Source organism: Dermacentor variabilis, unplaced genomic scaffold (assembly GCF_050947875.1).
Source record: "Dermacentor variabilis isolate Ectoservices unplaced genomic scaffold, ASM5094787v1 scaffold_16, whole genome shotgun sequence".
Classification (NCBI taxonomy): domain Eukaryota; kingdom Metazoa; phylum Arthropoda; class Arachnida; order Ixodida; family Ixodidae; genus Dermacentor; species Dermacentor variabilis.
The window spans coordinates 1,355,094-1,364,649 of record NW_027460324.1 but is presented as its reverse complement, the minus strand read 5'-3'; positions in this window follow the sequence as shown (position 1 = coordinate 1,364,649).

The following is a 9,556-nucleotide window of genomic DNA, read 5'->3' as shown; positions in this document are numbered from 1 at the left end:
ATATGCTGTCTTTTGTCACCGAAGGTTGTGTAATATGATTTTATGTTTGCGCGACGCGAATGGTGTAGAACTTTATGGAAGACGCGTGGGCACCAGCGACTACTCTGGAACGTTCGTTGACTCGTGTGTGAAAGCCGATGAGCTTGATCCGCTGATCAGAGTTGGACGATCCCCGACTGTGTTCGTCGATATCATTGTGCTTTGAGTGTAGCCTGTTTTTGAGAGCGCAGGTTCTACCAATAAAACGCTAGTTTTGTCATTCACACTTTTGTTGCTTTCTTCACCGTTACTACCACGTGCCAGCGTTACTACCGAGCCAGCGACCCTAAGGTCGAGGTGATGCTGTGCAGCTGCATATTGATTATAGACAAACGTGACTACTTGGGGATAAAAGTTAACGGAGAATACCTTAGTAACTTTCGTTTCTCTGGTGACATTGCCTTGCTTAGTAACTCATGGGACCAATTGCAATGCATGCTCACTGAGGTGGAGATGCAAAGCATAAGAGTGGGTCTAAAAATTAATCTGCAGAAAACTAAAGTAATCTTTAACAGTCACGGAAGAAAACAGCAGTTTACGATAGGTAGTGAGGCACTGGAAGTGGTAAGGGAATACATGTACTTAGGGTAGGTAGTGACGGTGGATCCGGATCATGAAACGGAAATAATGAGAAGAATAAGAATGGGCTGGGGTGCGTTTGGCAGGCATTCTCAGATCATGAACAGCAGGTTGCCATTATCCCTCAAGAGAAAAGTGTATAATAGCTGTGTCTTACCAGTACTCTCCTACGGGGCAGAAACCTGGAGGCCTACGAAAAGGGTTCTACTTAAATTGAGGACGACGCAACGAGCTATGGAAAGAAGAATGATGGGTGTAACGTTAAGGGATAAGAAAAGAGCAGATTGGGTGAGCGAACAAACGCGAGTTAATGACATCTTAGTTGAAATCAAGAAAAAGAAATGGGCATGGGCAGGACATGTAATGAGGAGGGAAGATAACCGATGGTCATTAAGGGTTACGCACTGGATTCCAAGGCAAGAGAAGGTGGTGGTGAAAACTTTTAATTGCTGAAAGAGAGTTTGGGAGCCACAGAGTGGCCCCGCTACATGGTCGGCGTCCCTAGTCCGGGACCTCGCATGACAATGCCCCGTCTCTCGCCCGTTTCACCAGAGCCCTTTGGGACTCAAGCGAGGAGCAGTTGAGGAGGGCAGTCTCCCATGCCTCTTTGGAAGGGGTAGGGGAACGGGGGAGGTGGGGATTTTGAGTACATGTCCACACCATGTGGAAGATATCACAGGTATCCCCACAGTGCGGGCATCGCCCATCCGTGTTAGGATCGCAATGCTTTAAGATTGCAGGACAGAGCAGAGTACCTGTCTGCAGGCGCCTTGAAGTTCGCTCCTCCGTCTTACTCAGCCCCTTGGCAGGGGCCGGGAAAAGGCGGTGGTTGTCGCTATAATGCGTTATTATTTTCCTGAATCGCAGCAGCGGCTGGTTAGTCTCCGAGCCAGAAGAGCTGGGATGCGGAGCCCGGTAAATAAGCGCTCCGGCAGCCGCGTCAGCGGCCTCATTACCTCGTACGCCCTGATGGCCAGGAGCCCAAATGATTCTTTTCGGTGTTGGATCAGTGGCAGTCCGTCTTAGAATCAAGCAGCTAAGGGGGAGATCTCCCCAGCCAAGTAATGATCACATGCTTTTCGGGAGTCCGTAATGATGATTCTCGAATTGGCGCGGGCGGCAGCAAGCGCTATCGCTACTTCCTCGGCTCGCATAGAATTCGGGGCTCGAAAAGAGAGTCCATCGACGTGCATTTCCTGGTGAACAACAGCGGCCGTGTAAAATCCCGTGGGCGACGGCCCTGCTACGCCTACATAATATACACCGGGTCGGGAGCCGTGTTGTCTCTCAAGAGCCCGAGCCCGCGCTTGTCGTCTGTTTTTGTGCATGTCGGTGTCCATGTTAAGGGGGAGCGGGGAGACCCAGTGCATATGGCGCCACAGTACTGGGATACGCTCCGTCTCCTCTGGAGCGCAGTCATGTTGGATGTGTAAGCGGTTTAGCAGGCGGCGCCCAGGGGCCGTCTGCATGAGCCGCGTGTATTGGTACACGAGGTGGGCCTCCCGCAGCTCCTGGTAGGAGTTTAGCACCCCAAATGCCTTCAGCTTGGCATTAGAGGTAGCCACCGGGAGATCCAGGGCTCGCTTAGTTGCCTTGCGGATGATGGCGTCTATTCGCGCCTCGTCTTGCTTAGTAGTGCGGAGATATGGCACGGCGTAGAGGATCCGGCTAGTCACGAAGGCATAGACGAGCCGAAGCGCGTCCCTGCCCCGCAGACCGCCCCGCTTGTTGGAAACGCGGCGGATCATACGCCCTACCTGTTCGCCTACTCTCTTGAGTTTCACAATGGTGGAGTTCGGTCTGAGTCTGTGGTGAATGAAAAGGCCCAGAATACGGAGCTCCTCCACCTCTCTAATAGGACCTCCTGACAGAGAGGTGTGAATTGCTGTCGTATCCTTTGGGTTCGCTCTGACATGCAGAAGCTCTGATTTTGCTGGAGCACATTGGAGCCCACAGTCCATAGCATACGCATCGACTATGGAAGAGGCCTGCTGAAGGCGGGCCTCCATGTTCCCCAGGCTCCCCTCAGTGGTCCAAATTGTAATGTCATCTGCATATAACGCGTGTTGAATGCCTTCCACCCGGGCCAGTTGGCTTGGGAGGCGCATCATAGCTATGTTGAACAGGAGCGGTGATAACACCGCTCCCTGAGGGGTACCCCGTGTTCCCATCATGTAAGGGCCGTATTCCTCGCCCTCAATCCGAAGGAAGGCCTGGCGATTAGTCAAGAAATCTCTTACATACGCGTAGGCCCTAGCCCCACAATCGGTAGAACTCAAGTTGGCCAGGATGCTTCCGTGTTTAACATTGTCGAAAGCCCCTTTCAGATCAAGGGCGAGGATGGCTTTGTCATTGTGTTGCATAGTTGTGGGTCGTATTACATCCCTGTGCAGCTGGAGAAGGACATCCTGTGCAGACATGTGGGGGCGAAACCCGAACAGGGTGACTGCAAAGAAGCCCTTACTCTCCAGGTATGGAGAGAGGCGATCCCGAACCATCGTCTCCATAAGCTTGCCCGCACATGAGGTCAGTGATATGGGCCTCAGGTTGTCCGTATTCACGGCCTTACCTGTTTTAGGGATAAACGTCACAAGTGACGTTTTCAACTCGGGAGGGAGTGGACGCCCGTCCCAGATCTGGTTTATGTATTCTAATAAATGGAGGTAGGCTGGGTCCAGTAGGTTCGCCAACAGGTTCACTGTTATGTGATCCCGTCCCGGAGCCGTACCCCGGCGCATTTTTGCTAAGGCCGCCTTTAGGTCGTGCAACACAAAAGGGGCATGAAGTGTTTCATTAGGCCTGCCAGACTATATGTACTCAGGCCCAGGCGGGTCCTCCGTACGACAGAGATATCCATCGCACAGAGTGTCCGCAAGTTGCGCCGTCGTACCTTGATACCCTTGCAGAGCCCGCCGGAGCTGCTTTTGTGTCTCCCCTCTCCTTTGGGAGGGGTCGATTAGACTGCGAAAGAGACGCCACGTCCCCTTCGAGCTCATCTGATGAGCTGCGGCGTCGCAGCGTGCCATCCAATTTGAATCTGAGAGTTCGGCAGCATACGCTGCAGCCTGCTGTGTGAGTTTGGCTATGCGGTCGCGTAATTTGCGATTAGTTTTCTGCTTTTTCCACCGTTTACTTAAGCTCCGGCGCGCCTCCCACAAATGCAGGAGGTGGGTGTCCACTGCGGGGATCTCTTCGGTGGTTTCTAGTGTTGTGACCTGTTGTTTCTGAATGTTGTATATGTGGTTAGCCCACTCCGCGTAGCCGCCGGAAAATAGTACGGGAGGGATAATGTGATTTCGAAATTTGTGCCAATCGGTCAGCTTGGCCTGACCCCATTTTTTGCGCGCTACCTTCGCCATGAGTGTAATCCGGAGAAGGAGGTGATCGCTGCCTAGAGAATCTCCCAAGTTCTCCCAAGCAGCCGCTCTAGCATTTTTAATGAGAGAAAGGTTGGGACACGTGTCGCGGGTTACCGAATTCCCCACTCGGGTGGGATACGCCGGGTCCGTGAGCAACGTGAGGCTGAGGGTCGAGATGAGCTCCGCCAGCTTACGTCCTCTTGCCTGTTCGAAGTGGTAGCCGCAATGAAGGCTGGGAGCATTGAAGTCTCCAACGATCACTAGAGGCTCTTTGATTGCCATTTTTATGTTGCGAAGGAAGATTTCATTAAAGGTTACGCGCGGCTTATGCGGAGGGCAGTATATGTTGAGGATATGTATTGACGGGTCGCGACGTCTGAGAGGTAGTTCCCGGACCATTGTATATTCTTGCTCGGTACTCAAGTCTAAGTCGACCTGAACCACGGTGTAAGCTTTATTCACCAAGATGCACGTAGAGGCGCCCCCTGAAAGGTGCTGTATCCTGATAATTTAGCGTCTATGCCGGGCTCCTGCAGGGTAATGAGTACCGGCATGTCTCCTAGGGACTGCAGGTAGAGCTGGAGGTGTGACCGTTTTTTCGAAGCTCTGAAACCCCTGCAGTTCCATTGGATGATCTGGAATTTTGCAAGGTTTTTATCATTCCTATTAGATCTGCTAGCCATCTTGTTCTATTTATTTACGGGCGAGCGGACTAGCTCTGGCCGGGAGCCAGCGCAACCCCAGCGAGGGGCCGCACCGACCCACCAGCTGCAGAGCCTGAACCATGTTCCTCCACTGCCTGGCGGGAGGCTGTCTTACGTTTGAGGTGAGGGGATTCGCCGCTAGTGGCGTTCTTAATTTGGGTGCCGACCCAGGGCTGCACGGCTTTAAGGACCGAGTAAGTGACCTGGGCCATAAGGTCGGGAAGTGCTTGCGTTAAAGCTGCCTTGAACATGTCCTGGAAGGACTCGCGGACTGCTGACATGATTTCATTCGGGAGGGCCGCCACTTGCTCCTCCAGTTGCTCGGTTTGGCGCTGCAGTGCCTCTAGGCCGGCGACGCGACCAGCAGATCCAACTACCGTGTCCCCGCACTGCCGCGAAATGCTAGTGAGGCAAGCTCTTACGGATGATCCTTCATCCTCGTCATCTGGCTCAGCTTCTTGCATTGTTTCGGATGACCCGGCCTGTTTGGCCTCTAATTCTTGAATTTTGCGCGCTAGAATTTGGTTTTGGCGCCTGAGCTCCTCTACCTGCTGCTGTAGGGCGGTTTCGGTAGGGGAGGGACGGGTAGGGGGCCCGGAGACTGCCCTACTACAACTGCTCACCTGTGGTTGGACGGGTGCCAAGGGCGGGAAGTCCCTGGCGTTGAGGACCGGGGGCACCGCCTGGGTCGCGGACCTGACAGGCTTCGATGTGCCGGGTTTGGCCTTGGTTTCCTGATCGGCTGGCGCTTTCTTGGCCTTGGGCGGAGGAGCCTGCTTGGGCCCCGTCTTTGTCTTCGGTTTGGATCCGGATGGGGAGCTCGGTTTGGTGGCTTTCCGGAACCGCCCGGCACAGCCAGGAGCTCCGGTAGGGTGGCCGCCTCCGCAGATGAGGCAGCTCGGAACACAGTCATGTTCTGCCGAGCTGTCAGGAGTGGCATCGGGAACCTGGACTCCGCAGCGTTTGCAGCGTCCCGGCTGCGGTCGCGGGCACGCATTGGCCCGATGGCTCACTGTGCCACAGCGGTGGCATGCTGGCACTGTTTTCTTGTACAGGCGAACAGGGAGCCGTTCGTAGCTGTACAACACCGTCCGTGGCACTTGGTCCCCGCGAAGGTGATCGCCGCAACCGGGGTTCCCCCTAGCTTGCGCACAGACACCACATTTTGTTCCGCACTGAGTTTTCGTTTAACGCTTTCAGACGTTTCGTCTGGCGAAACAGTCACGACGCCTCGTCAGAACGCTCCGGAGAGTTTAGGGTGTCCCCGGAACGGTAGCTCGCGTTCCCCTACCGGCAGCACAATATCCCGGAGTAGCTTCTCCGCGGCGTCGACAGATTTCAGTGCACATACAAGGACGTTTTGGTCCCAAACGGGCCACACCTCAAGTCCAGCATTTGCGTCGTCCTCGAGGATGCTGCGGACTGCAGCGCCGGCTCGTCCAGGACCAAAAGTTGCCTTGAGGTCGACCGTGTTCCTTGGTTTCAGCACCACGACGATGTCATCTTTTTCAATTCGTGGCGTGTTCTGCGGCCGCCACCGGAGTTGCTTGGAGCTCGTCGAGGCTGCGTTCAGCGCACTCCCGCCCTGCGTATGCGCAGAGCTAGCCGGCGCGTGTTGCTGGGTGGCAGCAGCACCAGCGTCCCTCGATGCCGCCGCCGCGTTCTTCTTTCCGCGCCAGACGCGGACCATATCTTGGAGGTAATCGTCCCCGGTTGGTAGAGGATCCTCGCCTTGAGTCGTATCCTCGGATTGATGGGTATCCATTGTTACGATCTGCAAGGACTGCGGGTCGTATCCGGTGACTTGATTTGGAGCCGCCAGAGCCGAGGGATCCCCGACCGGGGCCATCGCAGGCCCCGGCGCCGTTAGGCTTAGCACCACCGCGGCGTGACGAAAGCTTCAAATGACCGAAAAGTGGTCAAAAATTGGCTCCACCTTAACAAACGTGGTGTAGACGGGTGCCGCTGAGGTTCCTGGAGACGATGATACCAGGCTTGCAGGGGGAAAAGTTGGTGTATCGCAATTGATTGCGATCTGTCACGGAGCCGACGCGGTATGCGACCGCTCCCGTCACCGACCCACATCCCCTCCCAGGCAAGGGAAGCGTGGCAGGGGGCGGCAGAAAGTTAGGTGGGCGGATGAGATTAAGAAGTTTGCAGGGACGACATGGCCACAATTAGTACATGGCCGGGGTTGTTGGAGAAGTATGGGAGATGCCTTTGCCCTGCAGTGGGCGTAACCTGGCTCATGATGATGATGATGATAATGATGATATACCCTCGCTACTAGTGTAAGCCGTGCACGAGGATTGTTTGGCTGCCTCTTGCACGACATCTTGTATAAACTGGTATCGATTCTGGTGTTTGAATATATATTCATGTGGTAATGCCGCTTGAAGGCGAGAAGTGCGACAGTTCCACTGAAAAACTGTGAATTGTGGATCGCGACTAGCCATCACGTGACGCGGAGACATGGTCGCCGTGTGGATTGATGTACAGGGCTGTAGCTGGTATGTCACGTCATTCCGACAGGGGCTTGACGCCCTTGCTATGCTTGCCTTCGTTGAGTTGAGGTGCTTGCCTGTTGTGTTTGGCTATGACTGATTGCATCTGGCTGATATATGGTGTTGTCAGTTTGTGCAGTTCTGTGTGTTTGGCTTCGAGCACGCTGACGTGCTTGATGATGGATTGCTCTATCGTTTGGGTTGTGGTTGCCGTAAAGAGGCTAAATTTCTACTCAAGGGCCTTGTCCATAATTTCGGCTTTTGAGGCCTGTTTCAGCTTGGTCACGGAGTTAAGGCGTTTGGTGAAATAAGTGTCGAATTCTGGAGTCCCGGAAGATATCGGGAACATCTCGCAGTCTGCGAAAGTAGCGGCTATAGGGGATGCCTCGGGATGTTTATTTCTTTGTGCTTCCGCCTCTTAAAGGTGGAAAATTTCCTGCTGCTGTTGTGCGATTAGCTGTTACAATTGGGCTAGGGTTCGATTTTGTTGATCAATAGTGTTTTGAAGCTGTTCTGTTATCGGTGATTCGGTATTGCGAGAGCTATTTTGAGTGCGAGGGGAGGTGACCACGGATGCCCAGCTCACCTGAGATCCCGCTGACTTGAGGGCCGGTGATGGCGCGGCTGACGTCTGGCCTTACTGGTTGTGCCGCTGCGCTGGCCGATGCCACCTGAACCGTGACCTGGATCGGGAGGCCACCCGGTTCCCAGATTAGGACTGGGAAGTAGACCTGGCGTGGGTTTCTTTGCGCAACCCATGCTGTCGGTTGCTCACTGTCCATTGTGATTGCTAGTCGGTGCCCGGCTGCGTCCGCTTGTTTTGTGGGTCGGTGGGCTTGCGGGCTTGGAGGGGGCTGGTGGGTGGTATCTGCGCGGGCAGTCACGAGAACCAGCCACGTGCAGCCCACCACAGAACACACAGCTCGAGTGACACTCGTGTGGTCACGACGAATCCAGTCCCGTTTTGCTGCTGAGCGCGCACCGTTCGTTCTGCAGCGCTGGCGTGGGGCGCACGTCCGAGCAGGGTCCAGGCTTCCCGCACGTGGCACAAATTCCGTCGATTTTCTTGTATTTTTGCATCAGGGTGGCTTCGTTGAGGAAGAAGGCGAACCTTGGGAGATTGTTGTGCTCAAATGTGAGCCTCACTACGCTTTTGGAGTCAAGCCTCCTGGCCCCGATGATTTGGTTATGTGACGAGGTGGTGTTCTCCGGGATGTAGTCTGTTGTGAATGTTTTGGCCAGTCGGATTACACCCTTGCCCATGTTTCCAGTTGCCTTGAAGTAAGCTTGCACGTTGATGGTTCTGCTGGTTAACCACAGCTGGTTTAGGCTGAGCAGGATGTGCAGCACGCGCTCTTCCTTGGTGCCGACGACGATCAGATGCTGTTTCCATACCGGGTGCAGGCTGTATTTATGTGCGAGGTTTGGGTCCGCTCTGCGCTGTCGCTACGCTGGGAGATGGCTGCCCGCACGGCGCTGCCAATACTGCCCGTGCCCCTGTATTGAGCTAAGTTGCAGGGTTCCCTCGGCTTGATGATGACCACGTACCAGGGACGGCGCCAGGATTTTTTACTAGGCAGAGGGGGTGGCGCACCCACAAGTGAATTCCTTCGGGGGGCAGAGCAGGGAGGCGGGGAACTTATGCGTTCTGCTTTCACTATAACTGGGCTGAAGGTCTTCTAAACACATCAGTTTGAATAAGCTATTCCAGCATCGCAGTAAGGTACAAATAAAACATAGCATATTTACACAGCCGTGCTTCTGATAAGAAAATGAAGATTAATATAGTACATGGTACAGAACATAACTAAAGAAGCAGTAATAAATAAAGAAAAAACACAGGCACCCAGCAGCAACAAAATAACATCAGTTTACTAGATTGCATTATAGATTCAAAGGAGTATATTTCACAACAGGAGAGAGAACTAACACCTGTAAGCAATGTGCATATCAATTCCAACTTTGGCAAAGACACGCTAGATTACAAAAAAAAATAATACTCTTGTGTCGCCGGCTGGCGATTCAAATCGCTGAAAATGGGAAATATAATAATAAATACGTAAATGGGAAAAGAATAAAAAAAGATGAGAGAAAGAACTGCAAATAGAGCACGCAATAGGCATTTCAGTCAGCGTCAAATTTGGTCATACAGTACAGCAGGTTTCACAAACGCAAATAACAGCTCTTCGATTATACATTATTCACAACCCAAGCTAGACCACCGACGTGGCCTCGGACAGCACACTATATGGAGTCTCTTTCAAAGCGATGACAGGGACAGAGGGCGGTTTCGTCACAACCACAGATGCCAATGCCTCCGCTGTGTCAGCAGAAGACAAAATAGAGCCAGGATTTATTTGATGGTGAAGAG